General features: G+C 36.4%; 1 pseudogene; it reads left to right on the top strand.

Moving 5' to 3' along the window:
• The window catches only part of LOC120031849, a 48929-nt pseudogene extending 21773 nt beyond the window's left edge, over positions 1-27156 (top strand).
• Positions 27157-27500: the final 344 nt, after the last annotated feature.

Raw genomic sequence — 27500 nt, 5'->3', positions numbered from 1 at the left:
TCCTGTGGCGGTCCTCATGAGAGCCAGTTCCATGATAGCGCTTGATGGTTTTTGCGACTGCACTTGAAGAAACGTTCAAAGTTCTTGAAATTTTCCGCATTGACTGACCTTCGTTCCTTAGTAGTACTGATGGACTGTCATTTCTCTTTGCTTATTTGAACTGTTCTTGCCATAATATGGACTTGGTCTTTTACCAAACAGGGCTATCTTCTGTATATCACCCCTACCTTGTCACAACACAACTGATTGGCTCAAACGCATTAAGAATTGCATTAAGAAATTCCACAAATTAACTTTTAACAAGGCACACCTGTTATTTGAAATCCATTCCAGGTGACTACCTCATGAAGCTGGTTGAGGGAATGCCAAGAGTGTGCAAACAAGCTGTCAAGGCAAAGGGTGGCTACTTTGAAGAATGTTTTAACACTTTTTCGTTTACTACATGATTCCATATGTGTTATTTCATAATTTTGATGTCTTCACTATTATTCTACAATGTAGAAAATAGTAAAAAGCAGACACATGCACATTTGTGGCCTGCTGGAGGTCATTTTGCAGGGCTCTGGCAGTGCACCTCCTTGCACAAAGGCGGAGGTAGCGGTCCTGCTGCTGGGTTGTTGCCCAGCAGCAGGACTAGTCCAACGCTAGTCCAACTAGTCCAACTAGTCCAACGCTCTAACCACTTGCCTCACGAGGAGCCTGCCTGTTACGCGAATGCAGTATGAAGCCAAGGTAAGTTGCTAGCTAGCATTAAACTTATCTTATAAAAAAACAATCAATCAATCATAATCACTAGTTATAACTACACATGGTTGATGATATTACTAGTTTGTCTAGCGTGTCCTGCGTTGCATATAATCGATGCGGTGCGTATTCGCGAAAAAGGACTGTCGTTGCTCCAACGTGTACCTAACCAAAAACCCAACCATAAACATCAATACCTTTCTTAAAATCAATACACATAAGTATATATTTTTAAACCTGCATATTTAGCTAAAAGAAATCCAGGTTAGCAGGCAATATTAACCAGGTGTATTTGTGTCACTTCTCTTGCGTTCATTGCACGCAGAGTCAGAGTATATGCAACAGTTTGGGCCGCCTGGCTCGTTGCGAACTAATTTGCCAGAATTTTACGTAATTATGACATAACATTGAAGGTTGTGCAATGTAACAGGAATATTTAGACTTGTGGATGCCACCCGTTAGATAAAATATGTTTACCTGTTGATAGATAAAATCACTGAAAGAGTAAACTTTTTGTTTTCGAGATGATAGTTTCCGGATTCGACCATATTAATGACCTAAGGCTCGTATTTCTGTGTGTTATTATGTTATAATTAAGTCTATGATTTGATAGAGCAGTCTGACTGAGCGATGGAAGGCACCAGCAGGCGGCTGTTGGTGGCTGAGGGTGGCTGTTGTCGATGTGTTCCTGGTTCGAGCCCAGGTAGCGGCGAGGAGAGGGATGGAAGCTATACTGTTACACTGGCAATACTAAAGTGCCTATAAGAACATCCAATAGTCAAAGGTATATGAAATACAAATGGTATAGAGAGAAATAGTCCTATAATTCCTATAATAACTACAACCTAAAACTTCTTACCTGGGAATATTGAAGACTCATGTTAAAAGGAACCACCAGCTTTCTCATGTTCTGAGCAAGGAACTTAAACGTTAGCTATCTTACATGGCACATATTGCACTTTTACTTTCTTCTCCAACACTTTGTTTTTGGATTATTTAAACCAAATTGAACATGTTTCATTATTTATTTGAGGCTAAATTGATTTTATTGATGTATTATGTTAAAATAAGTGTTCATTCATTATTGTTGTAATTGTCATTATTACAAATAATTTAAAATTGGCCAATTTAATCAGTATTGGCTTTTTTTGGTCCTCCAATAATCGGTATCGGTATCGGCGTTGAAAAATCATAATCGGTCGACCTCTAATACATACTACACGTACTACATACTATAAATTACATATACAACATACTTCACATACAACATAGTATATACTGCACATACTACATACTGCACATACAACATACTATACATACTTTACATAATGCACATATTAGGGAGGGGGAAATCCTCTCCAAGTAAAGACAGATGATTTCATCAGCAGCTGATTTGAAATAGAAAAAAGAAAAGGATGAGGAGGACATATGAGGAGTGGAGGAAGATTAAAGTTAATCTGTAACCTACAGGTGTTCTATTTGAGCAATGCCTGGCTAAAGTGTTGTCTTGGGGTGAGAGGGTTGAGAGAGTGACTCAAACAGCCCTTTGTCCGTCAGCTGGAGGAGAGAGGCTAAAGTTAGCCTGTTTTGTGGCATTCCTGGAGCGTAAATACAACTGCATGACCAGGGAGCATGTTAGCGCTAGCCATTTAGCTGTCGCTAGGGTAATTAGCACTGGCTGGCCTATTAACCCTATAAAAGAGCTGGCAAGCGGTTCAATGAAAGAAAGCAAGTCTGCAAAAAAAACGGATAGCCAGACAGACAGGCAAACTGAGACTGACAGACAGGTCTAAGCCTATTTGATAACAGTAATAGCGGTCGTTTTTCCACTAAGTGATGCATGCCTGATATGAATGATAATTTGAGCTGCGGACTCATTCACTTCAATGGAATTCCTGTGTGGGTTTCCTCTGTGATAAGGATGAGCTTCCCCTCCCCCAATCCTAACCTTAACCATCAGGGAGGGAAATCTAACTGACCTTAGATCAGTAGCTGGAGCTGGACTATGCTTGGGTGTTTTCCCATGATCCCTCAGCCTCACAGCTGGACTATGCTTGGGTGTTTTCCCATGATCCCCCAGCCTCACAGCTGGGCTATGCTTGGGTGTTTTCCCATGATCCCTCACAAACACAACCACAGCCAGCCTAGGCCTTGAGAGAGAGATTATGTGCAAAGTATATATATATTTTCAATAAATGAGGGGAAGTGTACAGTATGTGTGTTTTGCAGCTATGTCAAAGTTTGAGAGTGGAGCTCTATGGATTTCTATTCTATTCCCGCTGTATGTTAGTGTGTGCTGAGGGAGGGGGCGTTGAAAATCAATCCAGCCTCAAGAGGACCCTACACACAGTATCAGGCTGTTGTCCCTGACTCCTACTGGTCTATATACAAGATATTTAAGACCAAGACATACTTTCATCTTACCAACACTATAGAGAGACACACACACATTGAGTCCTTTTGGGTGATGGAGTCATTATCTTTGACAGGGTCTTTGATGTAGTGTTACGTGCTCAAGGCGTTATGCTTTATGTTTCAACGAGACGTGTCGTCACATTGGAGGTACAGTCTTTCAGCCTGATAACCACCGGATCAGCCCATTTGACCTGCTTAATGCATTGTTTAAAGGGGCCAATCAATAGGGATTTTCCCCACATATCCAAAGTGTGTGTGTGTCTTTGTGTGCCATGGTATTTCTGTATGCCCCCCTATAGACTATGGTAGATGTGTTTTGGAGTGTCATCAGATGTGATACGACACATATGAGTACTGTGTGTACTTTCATCATAGTAGTGTCTCAATACACAAGCACAGGTGGAGCAACTGCTGTGTGTGTGTGTTCAAGGACAGAGAGGTGTGTGTTCTTGTCTCAATGAGAGCGGTGTCTAGAGCGAGAAGATAGACGGAGAGAGTTGGAGGGATGTAGTTAACTAGAGAAAGACAGAGACATGATACAGTAGAATGAGAGATGAGGGAGGGAGTATGAGTCAGGGAGAAAGAGAGACTCTAGCTAGAGAGCGAGAGAGCAACCAAAAACAAGGTCTTTGTCACTGAAGTGAAAGATGACAGAAGGAAAGAGAAAGAAGAGAGAGAAAGAAGGCAGAGAGGGAGGGAGATGGAGAAATAGTGACAAAGCGCTTAAGTAGTTTAACGACACTCATGCCAGCTTTGTATGCGTTTATGGGAGAGCTATTTTGATATATCTGATATATTGTGTGGGGCAGAGTCATGTTTTAAATACCTTCTCCTGGGGAGTAATTACATGCAGCTGTGTGTGTGAACAACGCAGCGCAAATTCACTGTTGGCTTTCTGTGTGTGCGTGCGTGCGTGCGTGCGTGCGTGCGTGCGTGCGTGCGTGCGTGCGTGCGTGCGTGCGTGCGTGCGTGCGAGCGAGAGAGAGACGCATGTTTCTTTTTGCGTGCGTCTATAATATGTAATCTTAGAGAGCGAGAGGGAGAGAAAGGCATCATTGTGTAATGAAGATGCAGTGAAATGGCAGAGAGAAGCATCTATATGGAAATAGAGCACACAGCAGTCAGGATCACTGTCATGCCAGACACACTCGCAAACACACCACACACACATCCAATCTTATACCTGGAACAGATTATTGCAGTGCGTAATTTTCAATGAAAGTTAAATGATACATGTTCACTTCACTGTTATTATTACTTCCGGTATTATCTTCATGTGGCCCTCATTTGAAAGTCATTGTCTTGTATTTCCCTGTATAAGACTAGTGAACAACTTCCTGCTTTTTACGTGTAGTTTGTAATTGGTCCTTATTTATGAGGCTGCAGTGAATGTTTGTGGTCTTGTGGTTACATTAAACCACAGGTGTCAAACTCATTCCACGGAGGGCCGAGTGTCTGTGGGTTTTTGCGCTTTTGCGCTTTCCTTGTACTTGATTGATCAATTAAGGTAGCTAATGAATAATTAGTAAAGAACTCCCCTCATCTGGTTGTCTAGGTCTTATTTGAAAGGGAAAAACAAAAACCTGCAGAAACTAGGCCCTCTGTGGAATGAGTTTGACGATGTGGTAAAGAAATGAGTAGGTAGAAGCCTAACCAGTAGGCCAGGGAAAGACATTTGTTTATCATCTTAATGTTGGGGAATCTGATCCTAGATCTGTAGGGACTTCTCTACCCTTCTCTACCTTGAGATAATTGCGTTGCGCTACACTCGGACACTAATAAAGAGTTTAAAGAGTTGCACATGTTTATTTTTTGTAACAAGACCGTTAGTAACTGCTATATTGATAGCCTGCGATTACTGTGGCTATGACCAAATCCTCATACTTTGTCTAATTAGTAGGTTTTTGGGATATGTGAGAATAGTAGTATATAATATGTACAATTTCTAAAAATGTACTAGGCCTATCTTTATTTATTTTTTATACAGTATATATTAGCGTGTTAGCTGTTAGCATGCTAGACATGGAGTGTGGTTAACATTGTATCTTCGTGTTAGCTGTTAGCATGCTAGACATGGAGTATGGTTAAGATTTTATCTATGTGTTAGCTGTTAGCATGCTAGACATGGCGTTTGATTTACATTGTATCTAACATTGTATTTACATTGTATCTGGCCAAGATAAAGCAAAGCAGTGTGACAAAAACAACACCACAGAGATACACATGGGATAAACACATGGGTTAGCTATTAGCATGCTAGCACAGCCAGAGCCCTTGAACATGCATGTTTCTCTGTATGGTGTTGATACTGCACGGTGCAAGACGTAAACCCACAGATGTGTGTGGGGTTAACGTGATGATGTGGCTCTCCTGATGACCGGGTGAATGCAGCCTCTGAGGAAGAGGGAAGATTCATGGACCACGACGAGACACAGCTGTCCACCGCAATAACATTAACATTCCCATCTCTCTCTCTCTCACTCACACACACACACACACACACACACACACACACACACACACACACACACACACACACACACACACACACACACACACACACACACACACACACACTGCGGTTGATTTGTCCCAAGACACTTCCATTGCACACTGGTTGCACAATTGTAGCCATTGAGAAGTTACTTTTCTTGATCGTTTTTTTGTAAAAGAGTGTGTGTCAGTGTGTTTATGTAAATTCTATTCTATTTCATTTGCTCCCACCCAGAGCGGTAACCTTCCATGTTAACAGAGATGGCAGGATGTCATCGTCTGGAAAAAAGAGAGAATGAAAAGGGGAGAGGTCTTGTAGAGTAAACCAAGGTCTTACACACACCAAATATAGCCATGTATTCCTGCTACTGGGCTTGTTCCACCCACACACACACACCATGAGAGAGCAGCATTCACTTTGTGCCACAGCAGAGCTGCTTTTCAACTGGGTGAGCAGACAGACAGACACTGTTGGGGAGCGTCAACTGATTGGAATGGCTGCAGGACAACTCAACAGAAAGTCTCCTTCTTTTTCCCTCTGTTTGACTTAAGATAAAGCGCAGTGGTCACTCACTCTAACCCCCCCCCCCCCCCCCCCCCCCTTCTCTGTCTCTGTCCAATCCCATCAGATGTAAATAATCATCAAGTCCTTGTTTAACTGAATAGCTCTACTATACACATGCTCTTCTTTACGTCCTAATGTCAGATGAGAAGTCCTTTGAAAGTCTCTTGGATGTTGTTTTAAACAATAGTAGCCTAGTAGAGCCAGGGGTCCTAGCTGGATTACCATGCATCATAGCAGTTCTGGTTAACGCCTGTAAAAAAAATCTAATCCTAGAAAGGGCAACGGGGTGAGTTTCATATTAAAAACACCATAAACTGCTCGGTTAAGTGAACCTTTTTTATGTGAACAAGTCTCCGTGCGGGTGTAGTTGTTGGGAGTCAAGCGAGGGCAGCTGAAAAGTTTCTCTTAGGCTGAGATGAGAAGAATTGACAGATTGTGAAGGCATGGAAAATGAACCTTAGGCTTGTCTGATTTGGCAAAGTGTGTGCGTGCGTGCACTCGCTTTCATGCATGTGAAAAATATGGGTCTGTAGCTGGAGGGAATGAAAACACAAAAAGGACACACACACACACACACACACACACACTGATGTCATCATCGTGCGACATGAAAACTAGCTATATCGTTATCGATTAGATAAGCAGAAACACAACAGCTGAAAAAGGTATTCCTAGAAAAATATTCCCTGTAGATTCTGGAAAACGGATTGTCATTCAAGAACAGAACAGTATCTGCAGCCTCAGTCTGGAAATAGCCCAGACACTGACTGCAACAGCTGTTTTCACCAAACCTCTGGTACCCTAAGCCTATATAGTGCCCTACGTTTAGCCAGGGCCCATAGGCTGCACTATATAGGCAATAGGGTGCCATTTGGGATGCTGTGTAGAAAAGAGACAGCTGAAAAATCATGTTATATTAAATTGGGTTATTGTTCCCATAGATTGGTTGCAGAAATAAAGGACGGATGCATTTGCACTACAACAGAATAGAGTAGGACAGAACAGCTCTGTGTCTCACTGGCATACTGTGCTCAGAGACCACCCCCCCCACCACCACCCTCCACTTAAGTAAATACATTTCAAAGGGCTTTAATGGCATGGGAAACATGATTACATTGCCAAAGTAAGTTAAATAGATAATTAGAAACAGTTAAATTAACAATATTAAATGAACAGTAAACGTGAGTCACAAAAGTTTCAAAGGAATAGAGACATTTCAACTGTCATTATGTCTATGTACAGTGTTGTAACGATGTGCAAATAGTTAAAGTACAAAAGGGAAAATAAATAAACATATATATGGGTTGTGTTTGTTCACTGGTTGCCCTTTTCTTGTGGCAACAGGTCACACATCTTGCTGCTGCGATGGTACACTGTGGTATTTCACCCAATAGATATGGGAGTTTATCAAACTGGGTTTGTTTTTGAATTATTTGTGGATCTGTGTAATCTGAGTGAAATATGTGTCTCTAATATGGTCATACATTTGGCAGGAGGTTAGGAAGTGCAGCTCAGTTTCCACACCCAGGTCTGCCTACGGCGGCCTTTCTCAATAGCAAGGCTTTGCTCACTGAGTCTGTACATAGTCAAATCTTTCCTTAATTTTGGGTCAGTCACAGTGGTTAGGTTTTCTGTCACTGTGTACTCTCTGTTTAGGGCCAAATAACATTCTAGTTTGCTCAGTTTTTTTTGTTAATTCTTTCCAATGTGTCAAGTAATTATCTTTTCGTTTTCTCATGATTTGGTTGGGTCTGTTTGTGTTTGTGAACAGAGCCCAAGGACCAGCTTGCTTAGGGGAGTCTTCTCCAGGTTCATCTCTCTGTAGGTGATGGCTTTGTTTTGTAAGGTTTGGTAATCACTTCCTTTTAGGTGGTTGTAGAATTTAACATCTCTTTTCTGGATTTCGATCATTAGCGGGTATCGGCCTAATTCTGCTATGTATACATTATTTGGTGTTTTACGTTGTACAGTCATGGCAAAAGTGTTGAGAATGACACATATTAATTTTCACAAAGTCTGCTGCCTCAGTGTCTTTAGATATTTTTGTCAGATGTTACTATGGAATACTGAAGTATAATTACAAGCATTTCATAAGTGTCAAAGGCTTTTATTGACAATTACATGAAGTTGATGCAAAGAGTCAATATTTGCAGTGTTGACCCTTCTTTTTCAAGACCTCTGCAATCCCGCCCTGGCATGCTGTCAATTAATTTCTGGGCCACATCCTGACTGATGGCAGCCCATTCTTGCATAATCAATGCTTGGAGTTTGTCCGAATTTGTGGGTTTTTGTTTGTCCACCCGCCTCTTGAGGATTGACCACAAGTTCTCAATGGGATTAAGGTCTGGGGAGTTTCCTGGCCATGGACCCAAAATATTGATGTTTTGTTCCCAGAGCCACTTAGTTATCACTTTTGCCTTATGGCAAGGTGCTCCATCATGCTGGAAAAGGCATTGTTCTTCACCAAACTGTTCCTGGATGGTTGGGAGAAGTTGCTCTCGGAGGATTTGTTGGTACCATTCTTTATTCATAGCTGAATTGTGAGTGAGCCCACTCCCTTGGCTGAGAAGCAACCCCACACATGAATGGTCTCAGGATGCTTTACTGTTGGCATGACACAGGACTGATGGTAGCGCTCACCTTGTCTTCTCCGGACAAGCTTTTTTCCAGATGCCCCAAACAATCGGAAAGGGGATTGATCAGAGAAAAGGACTTTACCCCAGTCCTCAGCAGTCCAATCCCTGTACCTTTTGCAGAATATCAGTCTGTTCCTGATGTTTTTCCTGGAGTGTAGTGGCTTCTTTGCTGCCCTTCTTGACACCAGGCCATCCTCCAAAAGTATTCGCCTCACTGTGCGTGCAGATGCACTCACACCTGCCTGCTGCCATTTCTGAGCAAGCTCTGTACTGGTGGTGCCCCGATCCCGCAGCTGAATCAACTTTAGGAGACGGTCCTGGTGCTTGTTGGACTTTCTTCGGCGCCCTGAAGCCTTCTTCACTACAATTGAACCGTTCTCCTTGAAGTTCTTGATGATCTGATAAATGGTGGATTTAGGTGAAATCTTACTGGCAGCAATATCCTTGCCTGTGAAGCCCTTTTTGTGAAAAGCAATGATGACGGCACGTGTTTCCTTGCAGGTAACCATTGTTGAGAGGAAGAACAATGATTCCAAGCACCACCCTCCTTTTGAAGCTTCCAGTCTGTTATTTGAACTCAATCAGCATGACCGAGTATCTCCAGCCTTGTCCTCGTCAACACTCACACCTGTGTTAACGAGAGAATCACTGATATGATGTCAGCTGGTCCTTTTGTGGCAGGGCTGAAATGCAGTGGAAATGTTTTTTGGGGATTCAGTTAATTTGCATGGCAAAGAGGGACTTTGCAATTAATTGCAATTCATCTGATCACTCTTCATACCATTCTGGAGTATATGCAAATTGCCAGTATACAAACTGAGGCAGCAGACTTTGTGAAAATTAATATTTGATTCATTCTCATAACTTTTGGCCATGACTGTACACGGAGGATATTTTTGCAGAATTATGCGTGCAGAGTCTTAATTTGGTGTTTGTCCCATTTTGTGAATTCTTGGTCGGTGAGCGGACCCGAGACCTCACAACCATAAAGGGCAATGAGTTCTAAAACTGATTGAAGTATTTTTAGCCAGATCCTAATTGGTATGTTGAATTTTATGTTCGTTTTGGTGGCATTACACCACCCTGCATTCCACTGCTGGCTTGCTTCTGAAGCTAAGCAGGGTTGGTCCTGGTCAGTCTCTGGATGGGAGACCAGATGCTGCTGGAAGTGGTGTTGGAGGGCCAGTAGGAGGCACTCTTTCCTCTGGTCTAAAAAATATCCCAATGCCCCAGACACTGCCCTGTGTAGGGTGCCGTCTTTCGGATGGGACGTTAAACGGGTGTCCTGACTCTCTGAGGTCATTATAGATCCCATGGCACTTATCGTAAGAGTAGGGGTGTTGACCCCGGTGTCCCAGCTAAATTCCCAATCTGGCTCTCAAACCATCATGGTCACCTAATAATCCCCAGTTTACAATTGGCTCATTCATACCCCTTCTCTCCCCTGTAACTATTCCCCAGGTTGTTGCTGTAAATGAGAACGTGTTCTCAGTTAACTTACCTGTTAAAATAAAGGATTCAAAAAAAATAGAAGGCCCTTCTTGCCTTGTCTCAGATCTGACACAGCTTTGTGGAAGTTACCTGTTTAGCTTTTTTGTCTGCTCCAGGGATACGATGTCTAGATGGAATTTGTATTTGTGGTCCAGACAACTGGACCTTTTTTGGAACACCATTGTTTTTGTCTTACTGAGATTTACAGTGCCCAGGACTGACATAATCTGTGCAGAATCTTTCTTTCTCTCTCTCTCTTCTCCTCACTTGATACTAGAGTGTAGCAATTGGCCAGTGTTAATTTTTCAGTGTAGCATTTCTAGTGTTGATTCAGGAGTTAAATTCACTCTGTTTTTACGATCTGTGTTTTTGCATGTAAATTAATTGATTAATTAATCTTATGCTACACAAAGATAAATCATTTCCATGTAAAATGTCCCTTGAGCACCAACGTGAAGTTTATAGGAGCATATCAAAATGGGTGTCAAATTAAAGGTCGTCGAAATTATTAAGGTAAATGTACATTTTTCAACCATTTTCCATCCTAAAAATGAGGAAGAAGTAAAGGCTTTGATTTCTGGTCAAACAGATCGAAAAGGGGTCTTAGAAAACACCTACCAGAAAAAGTCTTAAAACGTGTTAGAAATACATCAAAACACAATAATGTGGAAGTAAAGACCCCTGCCCACTAATATCAATACTTATTTTTAGTTTTGGAAACATTTTTATGCCTTGAAATTCCGTAACCAACAATCCCACATATCTTGAAGATATTTTCTAATTTCTCTCCCTCATGAGGAGGGAGGATAATGAAAGTTCACAGAAGTAACAAGTAAAGGTAGACCTATCAATTAGTTAGTGTTTTTATTGATATCAATTTTGTTTATGAATTATTAATAATAAGTGATTAGAACTCAATTCCGCTAACAATCAGTAACAGAATTTCAGACGAATCAGTAACACAATTTCTGCAATTGAATTGGCAGCAATGGGAAATCATAGTAGTCACAAACCACAGTTGGGTTCACAAGTTTGGACAGTACAGCACAGTAGAGTACAGTACTGTACAGTAAAGAAAAATAGAGTATAGTACGGTACAGTAAAGAAGGAAAGTTCTTAGGGAACTACGCAGTATTTTTTTTTTTTTTATGTGTTATTTCTTACATTGTTACCCCAGGAAATCTTAAGTCTTATTACATACAGCCGGGAAGAACTATTGGATATAAGAGCAATGTCAACATACCAACATTACGACCAGGAATACGACTTTCCCGAAGCAGAGCCTCTGTTCAAATCAAATTTTCTTGGTCACATACACATGGTGAGCAGATGTTAATGCAAGTGTAGCGAAAGACTTGCTCGGACCACCACCCAGGACAATGGATCTAATCCCAGTAGCCGACCCAAAACAACTGAACCGCACTAGGGGCAGACGGAGCGGCCTTCTGGTCAGGCTCCGTAGACGTGCACATCGCTCACCGCTACCGAGTATACTACTTGCCAATGTCCAGTCTCTTGACAACAAGGTAGATGAAATTCAGGGGTTGCCTTCCAGAGAGACATCAGAGATTGTAATATTCTCTGCTTTACGGAAACATGGCTCTCTCGGGATATGTTGTTGGAATTGGTTCAGCCACCAGGCTTCTCCATGCATCGCGCCGACAGAGATAATCACCTCTCTGGGAAGAGGAAGGGCGGGGGTGTATGCTTTATGATTAACAACTTATGGTGTAATCATAACAACATACAGGAACTCAAGTCCATCTGCTCACTCGACCTAGAATTTCTTACAATCAAATGCCGGCCATTTTACCTACCAAGAGAATTCTCATCAGTTATTGTCACAGCTGTGTACATTCCCCCTCAAGCGAGCACGAAGGCGGCCCTCAAGGAACTTCACTGGACTCTATATAAACTGGAAACTGTATATCTGGAGGCTGCATTTATTGTAGCTGGGGATTTTAACAAAGCAAATTTGAGAACAAGGCTACCTAAATTCTATCAGCATATTGATTGCACGACACACAGGGCTAATACTCTCGACCACTGCTACTCTAACTTCCACGTTGCATACAAAGCCCTCCCCCGCCCTCCCTTCGGCAAATCCGACCACGACGCCATCTTGCTGGTTCCGTCTTATAGGCCGAAGCTCAAACAGGATGTACCAGTGACGAGAACCATTCAACGCTGGTCTGACAAATCGGAAGCCACGCTGCAAGATTATTTTGATAATGCTGACTGTAATATGTTCCGGTCAGCCTCAGAGAAGAACATTGACCTATACGCTGACTCGGTGAGTGCGTTTTAACAAAACAAAGGATATGATCGTGGACTTCAGGAAACAGCAGAGAGAGCACCCCCTATCCACACCGAAGGGACAGCAGTGGAGAAGGTGGAAAGATCCTTGGCGTACACATCACAGACAAACTGAAAAGGTCCACCCACACAGCCTCAGGAGGCTGAAGAAATTTGGCTTGTCACCCAAAACCCTGACATACTTTTACAGGCTGATATGGCAACTGCGGGTGGTGTGGTCTGCACAACGCATCACCTACAGCACTCGATGTCACAGGAAGACCAAAAAGATCATCAAGGACAACAACCAACACCGAGCCACTGCTTGTTCACCCCGCTATCATCCAGAAGGCGAGGCCAGTACAGGTGCATCAAAGCTGTGACCGAGAGGTTGAAAAAACAGCTTCTATCTCAAGGCCATCAGACTGCTAAACAGCAATCACTACCTCAGAGAGGATGCTGCCTACATTGAGACCTAATCACTGGACACTTTAATAAATGGATCACTAGTCACTTTAAACAATGCCACTTTAATCATGTTTACATATCTTACATTACTCATATCACATGTATATACTGTATTTTATACCATCTACTGCATCTTACCTATGCCGCTCGGCTTTTGCTCATCCATATACTTATATGTACATATTCTCATTCACCCCTTTTTAGATTTGTGTGTATTAGGTAGTTGTTGGGGAATTAGTAGATTACTTGTTAGATATTACTGCACTGTTGGAACTAGAAGCACAAGCATTTCTCTACTGTCGCATTAACAGTTGCAAACCATGTGTATGTGACCAATACAATTTGACAGTACAGAATGTAGAAATGCGCCATTTTCACATACAGTATGTAGACAATGATATTGTGCTGGAGATAATGAAAATGAGGTTGAAAGTGGAATTACCCTTTAATTAAAACAACAACCAAAATGACTGCCTGTAACAGTGTTTTTGTTTAACACTAATAGGAGTTAACTCTTGATCAGCACAAGTGTTGAATAGAAATAACACTGAGTGTTAATTACCCCATAGTGTTACATTTGAGTAACACTGGCAAGTGTAATGCAGTGTTAATTTTTTGCACTATGGAGTGTTACATTAACAATCACAATGTAACACTATAATCAGAGTACTTTTTACACTCTGTAGAGTGGGACCATATGTACTCTAAGATGGTGTTAAAATATACTTTAAGTATTGATTTAACACTGTTCAATGTACTGTGAGGAGAATATCTATGAGAGGAGTAATAGGTCAAACACATCTGTAGGGTGTGTGTGTGTGTGTGTGTGAACAGTAGCTTCAAAGAGGTCGTATATTGAATTTGTGTTTTTTTGCGGTTTGACTACTAAGACCCAGCAGGTATTGTCCGACTAGGACGAACAGAGGGTACTTCAATCTGTCAGACAATTCACCTCCTATAGTAACAAAGTCCCTCTCAGACAAATCGAGATGATCATTTCATGAATTCTCAGTGTTGAGTAATTCCAACTCATTAGCGTAGCAACTCAGGGCATTTAACTACTAAAGCCTCAAGGCATTGTCCCACATTTACTAAGGAAGCCAGAAATGCCACATCACTACATGTTTGCGTCCTAATTGGCACCCTATTCCCTATGTAGTGCACTACTTTTGCCTTATGGGCCCTGGTCAAAAGAGGTGCAGTATACACTGAGTATACAAAACATTAAGAACACCTTCCTAATATTGAGTTGCACCATCCCCTTTTGCCCTCAGAACAGCCTCAATTCATCGGGGTATGGACTCTACAAGGTGTCGAAAGCGTTCCACAGGGATGCTGGTCCATGTTCACTCCAATGCTTCCCACAGTTGTGTTAAGTTGGCTGGATGTTCTTTGGGTGGTAGACCATTCTTGATACAAATGTGAAACTGTTAAGCGTAAAAACCCAGCAGCGTTGCAGTTCTTGACACACTCAAGCCGGTGCGCCTGGCACCTGCTACCAGACCCCGTTCATGGAGTTCTTCATGTTTTATGTACTCAGTGTATATGAAATAGGGTATCATTCACGATGCAACCCCTTCACATCCTGTGTCCCTCTCCCACTGACAAACTGACCGGCAGGATGACAAGATGGTCAATGATCAAAGCCCATCAATAGACTTCCTGAATCCCGGGGGGATGGGGCTTGTACTGCGGCTATCGATTGGCTGTGTCTGGTTTTCATTATTGTCGAGTCGGAATGCAAGAAAGGGGTCAGTTGCTCCTGTTAGTCACTGTGTGTGTTGGTGCGTGAATGAGTGAGTGAAGTGGATCAGAGGGCAGTTTGATGAATAACTTCCTGTGGAGTCGTTCCATGTCACTTCAGCAGGCTCTGACACCCACCATCACAGATTTGTTCTGAAATCCTTTCTGTTGTTAGAAACAGATAAGATTAGCATTCCTGCAACATTATTTTGTTAATTTTATTTAATCTCTGAGAAATAAAGCTAATTTGATTGCACCCAAACTGGCCCTATTGGAATTATAAGATTCACATAATATTCAATAAATATAGTACCCAAAATCCGATTGGGACTGAACTTTTTCTTACCATTAAGTAAGACATGAGGAATCCAATAAAATGTTCCAAAGCCATCCACGGACCTCCCACGCCAATTCTTCCCCAACAACCAGGATACAGTATAAATTCACTATGTCTGACAAGTAGTAAGGAGCTGTGGCTTGGAATATTGCCTGTTCATTTGTTGAATATATTCCCTTTTTAATTTGTTGATGTTTTATTCCCCCTGTTCAGATAAATTAGCCGTTGAAGTCGCTTGCATAAATGAGTGTGAAAGTACCAGGTGTTTCCCACTAGATGCCGCTGTTCCTGCTGCTGCCACCACCGTTTAGGGATGGATTTCTAATTCAGTAAAGTGGAAGATGAGATTGTGTGATATGAGATTTTCATAAAACGTCTATTTGAAGAAATGCTTGAGGTTGTGTGTTTGTCTTTCTTCATTTCATTATAGTGTCCTGCACATGGGCTTATAAGACTGTATGTCACATTGTGCTGTTGTAGGGGTTTGTGTGTTTGTTCATCTCATCCATTGGAGTTAGTGTGTGGTTTCACATGAGACATATGCCTATACACGTCTTCTCTTTGAAGTGTAAGTTCAGTGGGTTTTCGTTTGCTAGGGTACGGTATACATGCTGTATATGTAACGAACGTCGTCGGGAGAAGGAGAAGAGGACCAAGGTGCAGCGTGGTAAGTGTTCATATGTTTAATCAATAAACTGGACACTGAACAAAACAACAAAAATGACAAACGAACAGTTCTGTAAGGTGACGACACACACTAAACAGAAAATAACTACCCACAAACACAGGTGGGAACAGGCTACCTAAGTATGGTTCTCATCAGAGACAACGATAGACAGCTGCCTCTGATTGGAAACCATACCAGGCCAAACACATAGAAATACAAAGCAAGGACAACATAGAACACCAGACATAGAATGCCACACCAAACTCACGCCCTGACCAACCAAAATAGAGACATAAAAAGGAAAAAAGGGGAGGAAAAGGAAGGAGGGAAAAGGAAAAAAAAAGAAAGGGGAGAGAAAGAAAAAAGAAAAAAAAAAAAAAAAAAAAAAAAAAGGGGAAGGGAGAAAAAGAAAAAAAGAAGGGGAAAAAAGAGAAAAAAGAGAGGGAAAATACAGAAATAGGAAAAGGACAAGAAGAAAAGAAAAAAAAAGGAAAAAGGGGGAAGAAGAGTGAAGAAGAAAGAAAGAAAAAAAAAAGGAGAAAAAAAGAAGAGGAGGAAAGAAAGGAAAAAAGAAGATAAAAGAGAAAAAAAGAAAAAGAAAAAAAACAAAAAAGGAAAAAAGAAAGAGATAGAAAAAATGAGGAGAAGAGAGGGGAAGGGAAGGAAATCAAAGAGAAAATAAGAGAGAGGAAGAAGGAAAAAAAAAAAAAAGAAAAAGAAGGAAAAGATAAGGGGAAACAAAAAAAAAAAGAACGGAGAAAAAGAAAAAGAAGAGGAGGAAAAAAAAGGCGGAATGGAGGAAAAAAAATGGAAAAAAAGAAGGGAGAGAAAGAAAAAGAAAAAGAGAAAGAGGAAAAAAGGAAAAGGGCAAAAAAAAAAAAAGAAAAAAGAGAAAAGAAGGAGGAAGGGAAAAAAGAAAAGAAGGGGAAAAAAAGGAAGAGTGAAAAAAAAAAAAGAAAAAAAGAGAGGAAAAAAAAAAGAAAAAAAATAAAAAAAAAGAAAAAAGTAGAAAAAACAGGGGGAAAAAAAAAGAGAAAAGATAGAAAAAAAAGGAAAAAAAAAAAAAAAGAAAAAAAAAAGAAAGAAAAGAGAAAAAAGAAAGGAAAAGAAGAAAAATATGGAAAAAAAAAAAAGAAGAGGAAGAAAAAAAGGAGGGAAAGAAATAAAAAGAGGGAAAGGAAAAGAAAAAGAAAAAAGAGAAAGAGGGGGAAAGAAAAGAAGAAAAAAAGATGGGGAGAGAGGGGCAAGAAAAAGAGAGAAAGAAAGAGAAATAGTAGAAGAAAAAAGGAAAAAAAGGGATAAAAAAGAGAAAGAAAAAAAAAAAGAAAAAAAAAGAAAAAGAAAAGAAAAAAGAAAAAAAGGAAAGAGGGGAAAAAAGAAAGAAAAAAGAAAAAATGAGAAAGGGAAAGAGAGAAAAGAAAAGAGAGGGGGAAGAAATAAAAAGGGAAAAGGGGAGAAGAAAGTGGGAAGAGAAGAAAGGGAACGGAAAGGGGGGAAGGAAAGAGGAAAGAAAGGAGGAAAGGGAGAGGGGAAAAAAAAAAAGGGAGAAATGGAAGAAAAAAAAAAAAAAAAGAACAGGGATAAAAATGAGAGGGAGAAGGGAGGGAGAAAGGAGGGAAAAAGGAAAAGAGGAGAAAGAAGAAGAAAGAAGGGGAAATGAAAAAAAAAAGAAAAGAAAAAAGGGAAAAGGAAAAAAAGAAAAGGTAATGGAAAAAAGGAAAAAATAAAAAAAGAAAAGGAAGGGGGGGAGAAAAAAAAGGAGGAAGGGAAAAAAAGAAAAAGAAAAAGAGAAAGGGAAAAAAAAGAAAAAGGGAAAAATAGGGGAGAAAAGAAAAAAAAGAGAAAAAAAGGAAAAGGGAGAAGAGGGAAAAAAGAGGAGAAAGGAGGAAGGAAAAGGAGGAAAAAAGAAGAAAGGAAAAAATAATAAAAGAGGAAACAGGAAGAGAAGAAAGAAGAAAAGAATGGGGAAAAGAAAAAAAAAGAAGGAGTAGAAGAGAAAAAGAGGAAAAAAAAATAAAATAAAAAGGAAGGAATAAAAGAAAGGAAGAAAAAAAAGGGGAAAGGTAAAGGAAGAAAGGGAAAAAGAAGGAAGAAAAGTGTTATGAAAAAAGAAAAAAGAGGAGAGGAAGAAAAAAAAATTAATAGAGCAAGAAAAAAAAAAAAGGGAAAAGGTAAAAAGTAAGGGGAAGGAAAACAAAAGGAAAAGGGAGAAAAAAAGAAAAAAAAAGGAAGAGAAAAGGGAAGAGGGAGGAAAAAAAAAAAAAGGAGAAGGAAAAAGGAGAAATGGAAAAAAAGGAGAAGGGAAAGGTACAAAAAAAAAAAAAAGGAGCAGGAAAAAAAGATGAGAAAGAAGGAAAAGGTGTGAAAAGAAAAAAAGAAAGAAAAAAAAAAAGAAAAAGAAAAAAGAGGAGGAAGAAAAAGGAGGAAAAAAAAAAAAAAAAGGAAGGAACAGGAGGAAAGGAAGGAAAAAAGAAAAAAGGAGAAAAAAGGAAGAAAAGGAGAAAAAAAAAAAAGAAGGAAAAAATGATAAAAAAAAAAAGAAGACTAAAGGGAGAAAAAAGAAAAGAAAAAAAAAAAAAAAGAAAAAGAAAAAAAAGAAAAGGAAGTAAAAAAGTAAAAGGAGAAGAAGAAAAAAAAAAAAACAAGAAGAAAGATAAAAAGAAAAAAAAATAGGAAAGGAGAAAGGAGAGAAAGGGAGAGAAGGAGAAGAAAAGAGAGGGACAGAAAAGGGAAAAAAAAAAAGGAAAAGAAAGAAAGAGAGGAAAAAATTAAAAAAGGAAAATGAAGAAAAAAAAAAAAGAAAAGGAAAAAAAAAAGAAAAAAAGGTAAGGGAGAAAGAGGAGGGGGAAAAAAATAAGAGAAAAAATAAGATGGGGAAAGATAAAAAGGACAAAAAAAAACAAGAAAAAAAAGAAAAGTGAGAAAAGAAAAAAAGAGATAAAGGAAGAAAAGATGAAGGGTAAGAAAGGGGAAGGAAAAAAGAACAAAAAAAAAAAAGAAAGAAAAGGGAGTAGGAAAAACACAGAAAAAAAGGAAAGAAAAAAGGAAAAGAAAGGAAAAGAAAGAAAAGAAAGGGGAGAAAGGAAATGAAAAGGGAAAAAAAAGGGGAAAGAAACAAAAAGGAATAAAAAGAGAGGAAAAAATAAAAGAATGAAAAAAGCGGAAAGAAGAAAGAAAAACAAAAAAAAAAAAAACAAAAAAAAAATAAAAGGCAGGAAAAAAAAAAAGGAAAAAAAGAAAGAAAGGGGAATTGAAAGAAAAAGAAAAATAGGAAAAAGAGGGAAAATAAAGAAAAAAAAAGGAAAAAAAAAAAAAAAAAAAAATAAAAGCAAAAAATAAAAAAAAAAACAAAAAAGAGAAAAAAAAGGAAAGAAGAAGAAAAAGAGGAAAAAGAAGAATAAAGGGGGAAAAAAAGAAGGGGTGAGGGAAAAGAAAAGAAAGAAGAAAAAGAATGAGGAACAAAAGAATAAAAGAAAGAAGTAGGGGGAAAAGAGAAGAAAGAGAAGAAAAAGGAAGGGGAAAGGGGAAGAAAGAAAAAGGAAAAAAAAGGAAAAAAAAAAGAAAGAAGGAAAAAAAGAGAAAAAGGGAAAAATTTGAAACAAAAGAGAAAAATAGGAGAAAAGGAAAGAAAAAAAAAAGAAAAGGGAGGGAAAGAAAGGAAATAGGGAAAGGGTAAAGAAGGAGGAATAAGGAAAGGGTAAAAAAAGAAAATAAAAAAGGAATAATAAAAAAAAAAAGGGGTAAGAAAAGAAGGGGGAGAGAAAAAAAACAAAAAAAAAAGAAAAAAAAAAAGAAAAAAAAAAAAGAAAAAATCGAAAAGAAGAAAAGAAATAAAAAAAAAAGGAAAAAAAGAAAAATGGAAGGAGGAGACAAAGGGAAGAGAAAAAGGGATGAAAGAAAAAAGAAAAAGTAAAAAAAGAGGCAAAGAAAGAAGAAATAAAAAGAGAAAAAGGAAGAAAGAAAAAAAAAGAGAAGAAAAAGAAAAGGAAGAAAAAGAAAAAAAAGAGGGAGGAAAGAGGGAAGGGGAAAGAGGAAAAAAGAAAAGATGGTAAAAAAAAAAATGGGAGGAAAAAAAAAAAAAAGGAAAACGGAAAAAGAAAAAAGGAAAAAAAAGGGTTGGAGGAAAGAAAGGCAAAAAAGAGAGGAAAGAAAGAAAAAAAAAAGAAACAGAAAAGGAAAAAGAAAAAAAAAGAGGAAAGAGAAAAAAAGAGAAGGAAACTCGAAGAGGAAAAAACGAAGGAAAAAAAAAAAAAAAAAAAAAAAGAGAAGGGAAAAAGGGGGAAGATGGAAAAAGAAGAAGGGGGAAAAGGGAAAAAAAAAGAAAAATGGGGAGTAAGGAAAAAGAGAAAAAAAAAAAAAGAGGTAAAATGAAAGAAGAGAGAGGGGAAAAAGGAAGGAAAAAGGGGAAGAAAAGGGGGGGAAAGAGTAAAAAAAAAGAAAAGGAAAAGAAAAAGGGGAACAAAAAGTAATAAGGAGTGGGGGAAAAAAAAAAAAAAAAAAAGAAAAACAGAAAAGAAGAAAAGGAGAAAAGGGAAAAAAGAAAGAGAATGGAGAAAAAAAAGAAGACGGAAAAAAGAGTAAGGAGGGGGAGGAGGGAGAGTAAAAAGAAAGAAAAGAAAAAAGGAAAGAAAGGAGAGAAAAAGTGAATGAGGGAAAAAAGGCTGAGAGAAGGAAAGGAGAAAAGGGAGAAAAAGAAAAAAAGGAACAGAAGAAAGTAGGAAAAGGTAGAAAATAAAAAAAGAAGAAAAGTGAATAAAAAAGAAAAGAAAAAAATGGGAAGGAAAAAAATGGGGAGAAAAAGAAAAAAGGGGGGAAAGAGGGAAGAAAAAAAAAAAAGAGAAAAGAGAAAAAGAAAAAAAAAAAGAAAAAAGGAGAAAAAGAAGAAGAAGAAAAGGAAAGGATAGAAGATAGAGAAAAAAGGAGGCAAAAGAGAAAAAAAAAAAGAGAAAAAAAAAGAAGAAAAGGAATGGAAAAAAGAGAAAGGGGGGAAAGAAGGAAGAAGGGAAAGGGGAAGAAAGAATAAAAAAAAAAGAGAGGAAGGGAAAAAGGAAAAAAAGGGAAAAAAAAAAAGATAAAATAAGTGGAGGAAAATAAAGAAAAAAGGAGGAAAAAGAAGGGGGGAAAAAGAGAGGGGAAAAAAAGGAAAAAAGAGGAGAGAAATAAAAGGAAAAAAGAGAAAAAGGAAAAAATGAGAAAAAAAAAAAAAAAAAAAAAAAAAAAAAAAAAAAAAAAAAAAAAGGGAAAAATAGTAGGAAAAAAAAAAAGGAAGGAAAAAGGAAAAAAAAAAGGAAAGGGGAGAAAAAGGAAAAGGAAAGAAGCAAAAAAAGAAACGGAAGAAGAAAAAAAAAAAAGTGGGAAGGGGGAAAGGAGGGAGAAAAAGATGAGAAAGAAAAAAAAAAAAAAAAAAAAAAAGAAAAAAAAGAATAAAAAAAAAAGAGAAAGGGAAAAGAAGAGGAACAAGGGGAAAAAGAATAAGAGCAAGGAAAAGGGAAAAGGAAGGTGGGGGAAAAGGGTAAGGAAAAAAAAAAGGGAAGGTAGAAGAAAGAAAAAGGTAAAAAAAAGGGGAAAAAAGAGAAAAGAGGGAGACAGAAGGGGGAGGGAAGGGGAGGAGGGGGAAGGGAAAAAAAAAAAAAGAAGAAGAAAAGGGGAAAAAAAAGGGACAGAGGGAAGAAAAAATAGAAGGGAAAAAAAGCAGAAAAAAAAAAAAGGGGAAGGAAAAGGGGAAAAGAAAAGAAAGGGAGGGAAAAAAAATAAAAAAAATAAAAAGGAAGTGGGAAAGAAAAAGGAAAAAAGGGATAAGGAGAGAAGAAAAAGGGGGGAAAGGAAAAAGGAGAAAAAAAAAAAAAGAATAAAAGAAAAAAAAAAAAGCAAAGGGAAAAGGTGGAGGGAAAAAAAGGAAAGGAAGAAAAGGAAATGAAGGTATAAGAACAAAAAAAAAGGAAGGAAAAAAGGAAAGGAGAAAGAGAGGAAAGAAGGTGAAAAAGGTGGGTAAAGGAGGTTAAAAAAAAAAAAAAAAAAAGGAAAGGAAAGAAAGAAAAAAGAAGGAAAAAAGAAAAGGGGAAGAAAAAAAAAGGAAAAAAATAAGAAGAGAGAAAAGGAGAGAAAAAAAGGGAAAGAAAAAATGAAAGGGATGAAAATAAAAAAAAAAAAAAAATTGGTGAAAGTAAAAAAAATAAAAAAAAGACGAAGAAAAAGAAAAAAAAAATGAAAAAAGGGGTAAAGAGAAACGTTAGAAACAAGAAACAAAAAACAAAGAAGGCGAAAAAAACAAAAAGAGGGAAAAGAGGTAAGTAAGAACATAGAACAAAAAAAAAACAAACGGAAAAAAAAAAAAAAGGAAACGAGAAAGGAAAAGGGAAAAACAGGGGGAAAAGGAGGAGGGGGGGAAAGGAGAAACGGGGAAGGAAAAAAGAAGGAGGCAAGGTAAGATCAGGGAAAAAAATGAAAGGAGAAAGAAAAAGGAAGAAAAAAATAAAAACACAAAACAAGGAAACAAAATAAAAAAAAATAGAAAACCAAAAGGAATGGAAATGGGTAAATGAAATTTTAGCTATTAAATACAGGGGAGTGGAAAGAGAAAGGAACAGTAAGAAGGGAGGAAGAAGAATAGGGAAAAAGAAGGAAAAAAAAGGGAGGAAGAAAAAAAAAAAAAACGAGGGGGGGAATCATTAGAAAAAAAAAAAAGTGGGAAAAAAGAGAATGGGAAAAGGAAAAAAGGGAAGAAAAGAAGAAAAAGAAGGAAGAGGGAAAGAAGACAGAGGAAGAAAGAAAAAAGGAAAAAAAGTAAAAAAAAAAAGAGAAAAGAAAGAAAAAAAAAAGGGAAAAAAAGGAAAAGGACAAAAGAGAAAAACATTGGAAGAAAGAAATGGGAGAAAAAAAAAGGAAATAGAAAAAAGAGAAAAAAAATAATAAAAGGAAAAAAAAACTGGGAAAAGGGAAAAAAGGGAGAGAAAAGGGAAGAAAAAAAAGAAAGGAAGAAAGGAAAAAGGGAAGGGGGAAAAATATGAAAAAAAAGACAATATTTATATGAAGTAAGAAAAAAGAAGAGGGGATGAAAAGAGAAAAAAGGAAAGGAAAGGAAGAGGAAAAGGCAAGAGGATAAAAAGAAAAAAAAAGAAAAAGGAGGTAAAAATAAAAGAAGAAAAAAAAAAAAATGGAATAACAAAAGGGGGTAGGAAAAAGAAAAAGAAGAGGGAGATAAAAGATGAGGGAGGGAGGGAAGAGAAGAAAAAAAAAAGGGGAAAGGGAAGAAAAAGAAAATAGACAAGAGGGAAGGGAAAAAGAAAGAAAAGAGGTGAAAAGTGGGGGGGGGAGGGGAAAAAGAAAGGAAGGGAGAAAAAGAAAAAAAAAAAAAAGAAAAAAAAGAAGAAAAAAGGTAGAAGGGAAAAAAAAAACAAAGAAAGAGGGGATAAAAAAAAAAAGGAAAAAGGGAAAAAGGGGAAAAAAGGGAAAAAAGGGAAAAGAAACAAAAAAAAAAAAAAAATGAGAAGGAGAGAAAAAAAAAGAAGTGGAAGAAAATAAAAAAACAAACGAAGGGGAGAGAAAAAAACGAAGAAAAGAAGGAAAGAGAGAAAACAAAAAGTGGAAAGAAAATGGAAAGGGGAAGAGAAAGAATGGGGAAAGGAAAAAGGGGGGAGGGAAAAATAGGAAGAAGATAAAAGGAAAAGAAAAAAAAAAAAAATAAAAAGAGCGAAAAAAAGAATAAAAAGGAAAAAAAGGGGAAAATAAGGAGAGGAAAAAGGGAAATGGAAAAGATGAAAATAGAAGAGAAAACAAAAAAAAGAGAAAAAAAAAAGAGGTGGGAAAGGAGCTAAAGGGGAAGAAATAGAAAAAAAGAAGAATAGGGGGAAAGAAGAAAGGGAAAAAGTAAAAAAAGAAAAAGGGAAGTGAGAAAGGAAAAACAAAAGGAAGAAAAAAAAAAAAAAAAGGGAAGATGGGAGAAAAAAAAAAAAATAAATAATGAAAAGAAAAAAGAGGAAAAGTAAAGAGGAAGGAAAAAATCAAGAAATGGGAAAGGGAAAAAAAAAAAAAGAAATGAAAAAAAAACAGGAAAAAAGGAAATGAAAGGAAAAACAAACAAAAAGGAGATGGAAGAAGAGGAATCAAGAAACAAAAAGGGGGAAAAAAGAAAAATTGAAGAAGAGGAAGAAAAGTGAAAAAAAAACAGGAAAAAAAAGGAAAAAGGAGAGAAAAGAGGAGAAGGAAAAACAGAAGAAAAAACAAAAAAAGTGAAAATGATAGGGGACGAAAAAGAAAAAAGACAGGGGAAAAGAAAGGGGGAAAAGGATAGAGCAGGGAAGGGAAAAAAAAAAAAGGAAACGAGGAAAATAAAAAGGATCAGAAGACAAAAAAATGATGAACAAAATAAAAAAAAGGAAAAAAAGAAGAAAGAAAATGAAGAAATGTGGCGGAGAAAAGAAAAAGGAAAGAAAAGAAAGAGCAATTAGTATAATGGTAAGAAAGGAAAAGAGGAGAGGAAGAAAAGGCGGGGAGGGGGGGAGAAGGGGGGAAGGTAAAACAAAAAGACAAAAAAGGGAAGAAAAAAAAAGGAAATGAAAAAAGGAAACATATTGTAATAAGAAAAAAAAGAGAAATAAATAGGTAGAAATATGAAGGGGGAGTAAAAAGAAGTAAGAGGGAAAAAAAAATGAAAAAAAAGGAGAAGTGAGAAGGGAAGGGAAAAAAAAAGGGAGAGAAATGAAGAAACAACAACAGGTATAAAAGGAAGAGGATGGAAAGAAAAAATGAAAAATGAAATAGAGAAAAAAAAAAGGAAGAGGAAAAGAACAATGGAAAAAATAGAAAAATAAATCAGAGGGGGAAAAAGAAAAGAAAAAAAAAGGTAAAAAAAAAAGAGAATGAAAAAAATAAAAAGGGCGAAAAGAAAGAGAGAAGGAAAAAGAAAAATTAAAAAAAAAAAAGAAAAGAAAAAACAAAAAAAAATAGGTGTTAATAGAGGAATCGAAGGAACAATTAAAAAAGAAAGAAAAGGAAGAAGAAGAAAAGAAAAGGGAAGAGAAAAAGGATAGGAAATGGTGAAAAGTATTTATCTAAAGAAGAAGAAAAAGGGCGGAAGAAGCAAAGTGAATTGATAAAACAAAAAAAAAAAAAAAAAAGGTAAAAAAAAAAAAAATGAAAAGAAAATAAGAAAAAAAGTGGAGATGAAGAGGCAAGGAAAGGGAAAGGAGAAGTGTAGAAGAAAGGAAAGAAGTGAATAAAAGTAAAGGAGTTAAGAGAATAAAAGCGGAGAAAAAAAAGAAAAAAAGGAAAAAAGGAAAGAAAAAAAAAAAAGGGGAAAAAGAAAAAAGAGGAGAAGAGAGGTAGAGGGTAAAAAAAATGAAAAGATAAAAAGGAAAAAAGGTAAAAATATGAAAAAAGAAAAAAAAAAGGATGAAAAAAGAAGATGAAAAAAGGAAACAAAAAAAAAAATAAAAAAAAAAAGAAGCAAAAAAAAAAAAGGAAAAAATAAAAAACAAAATTAAGAAAAACATGAAAGAATAAACAGAAAAATGAAAAAGGGGAAAAGGAACAGAAAAAAAGAAAGAAAAAAATAGATAAAAAAAAAAAGAAGGAAAAGAGAAGGGGGGGGAAAAAAAGAAAGAGGGAAAAGAAAAAGGAAGGAAAAAAAGTAAGATAATTATAGAAAAAAAGAAAGAAGAGAAGTAAAATAAAATAGAAAAATGAGGAAGAAAAAAGAAAAGTAAGAGAAGGAGAAAGAGGGGGGTGAAGAGAGAAAAAAAAAAATAGAAGGAGAAGAGAAGAAAGAAAGAAAAAAAATTGAAAAAATATAAAAAAATGAAAGAAAAGGAGGAAAAATTAATAGAGAAAAAGTATAAGAGGAGAAAAAAAAGGGAATAAAAATGAAGAGGGATAAGAAAAAAAGTAAGAAAAAAGAAAAGGGAAAGGAAAAAAAAAAAAAAAAGAAGAAAAAGAAAAAAAAAGAAAAAAAGGAAAAAAAGGAAGAAAATGGGAATAAAAAAAAGTAGGTAAATATGAAAAGAAAAAAGGAGGGAAAGGGGAAAAAAAAAGGAAGTAAAGTGGAGAAAATTATCAGAAAGAAAAAGAAACACAGAAAAAATAGAAAGAAAATAAAGAAAAAAAAACGGAAAAGGAAAAAAGGTAAAAAGAAGGAAAGGAGGAGTAGGAAAAGTAAAAGGGAAAAGAGAAAAGTAAAAGGGAAAAAAAAAGGAAAAAGGGGAAAAAAGTAAAAAAGAAAAAAAAGAAAAAAAGGGAAGGTAAAAGGAGAAGAAAAGAAAAAAAAGGTAAAAAAAAAAAGCGGGAAAAAGTTAAAGAAACGAAGAGTGAAGAAAAAAAAAAAGAAAGAAAGAAACAAGAAAAAAAGGGTGAAAAAAAAAAAAAGGACATACAGACGAAAAGGATGAAAAATAAAAAAAATGAAAAATAAAATAAAAAAAATGTAAGAGAAAAGAAGAAAGAAAGAAAAGGATAAAGGTAAAATAGAAATAGGAAAAAGAAAAAGAAAAAAGGAGGAAAAAAAAGGGAAAAGAGGTAAAAATAAAGGGAAGTCAGAAGGTTGGAAGGAAAGGAAAAAAGGAAGGAGAAAATAGAAGTAAGGGGAGAAAAAATAAGAAGAAGAAAAAAGTAAAAAAAAAAAAAAAGACAATAAAAAAGAAAAAAGCAAAAAAGTAAAAAAGAAAAAAAAAAGAAAGAAAAAAAAAAAAGGGAAGATAAAAATTAAAATGTTAGGAAATAAAAAAAGAGAAAAGGAGAAAAAGAAAAAAGGGGAGAAAATAAAAAAAGCAAAAAAGAAAGAATGAAAAAAAAAAAAATAAGTAAAAAAGTGGGGAGATGGAGAGAAGAAATAGAGAGGGTAGAATAAAAGAAAAAAGGAACCAAAAAAACAAATAAAAAAAAAAGGTAAAAAAAAAAAAAAAAAAACTAAGTAAAAAAAAGAAGATAAAAAGGAGAAAAAGGAGGGAAAAAAAGGAAAAAGTAAAAAAAAAAAAAAAAAAAAAAGGATAATAAGTGTAAAGGAGGAAATGGAGGAACAAAAAATATCATGAAAAGAAAAAGAATAGATGGATAAAAGGAAGGTAAAAAAAAAGGAAAAAGAAAAAAAGGAGAATAAAAGAAGAAAAAGAAAAAAATGGGAAAAAGAGAGGAGGAGAGAGAACAGAGAGAAAAGAAAAAAAGAAAGAGAGAAAAAAAAGAAAAGAGGAAAAGAAAAAAACAAAGGAAAGGAAAAGAGAAAAAAAAGAAAATGAAGAAAAAAAAAAAAAAAGAAAAAAAAAAAGCAGAAATGGTTGAAAGGAAAAGAAAAGAAAAAGAGAGGAAGCAATGAAAAGAGGAAAAAATTAAAGAAAGGAGGGGAAAAAAAGAAAAAAGAACAAGGAGAAGAGAAGAAGAAGAAAGTGTAAGGAGATTATAGAAGACATTAAAGAAAAAAAGAAAGAGAAAAAGTAAGATAAGAAAAAAAGGAGGAAGAAAAGAAAAAAAAAAAATTGGAAAAAGAAGATAGAAAAGAAAATAGAAAGTGTTAAAAAAAAAAAAACACGAAACAAAAAACAAAAAAAATAGAAATGGAAAGGAAGAACAAAGGAAAAAACAAGGAGAAAAAATAAGAAAAAAAAGATAATAAAAAAAAAAACAAAAAAAAGAAAAAAAGAAGGAAAAAGAAAAAAAGAG

The sequence above is a fragment of the Salvelinus namaycush genome, chromosome 38 (assembly GCF_016432855.1).
Source record: "Salvelinus namaycush isolate Seneca chromosome 38, SaNama_1.0, whole genome shotgun sequence".
NCBI classification, from domain to species: Eukaryota; Metazoa; Chordata; class Actinopteri; order Salmoniformes; family Salmonidae; genus Salvelinus; species Salvelinus namaycush.
This window is presented reverse-complemented; position numbering and strand designations above follow the sequence as displayed.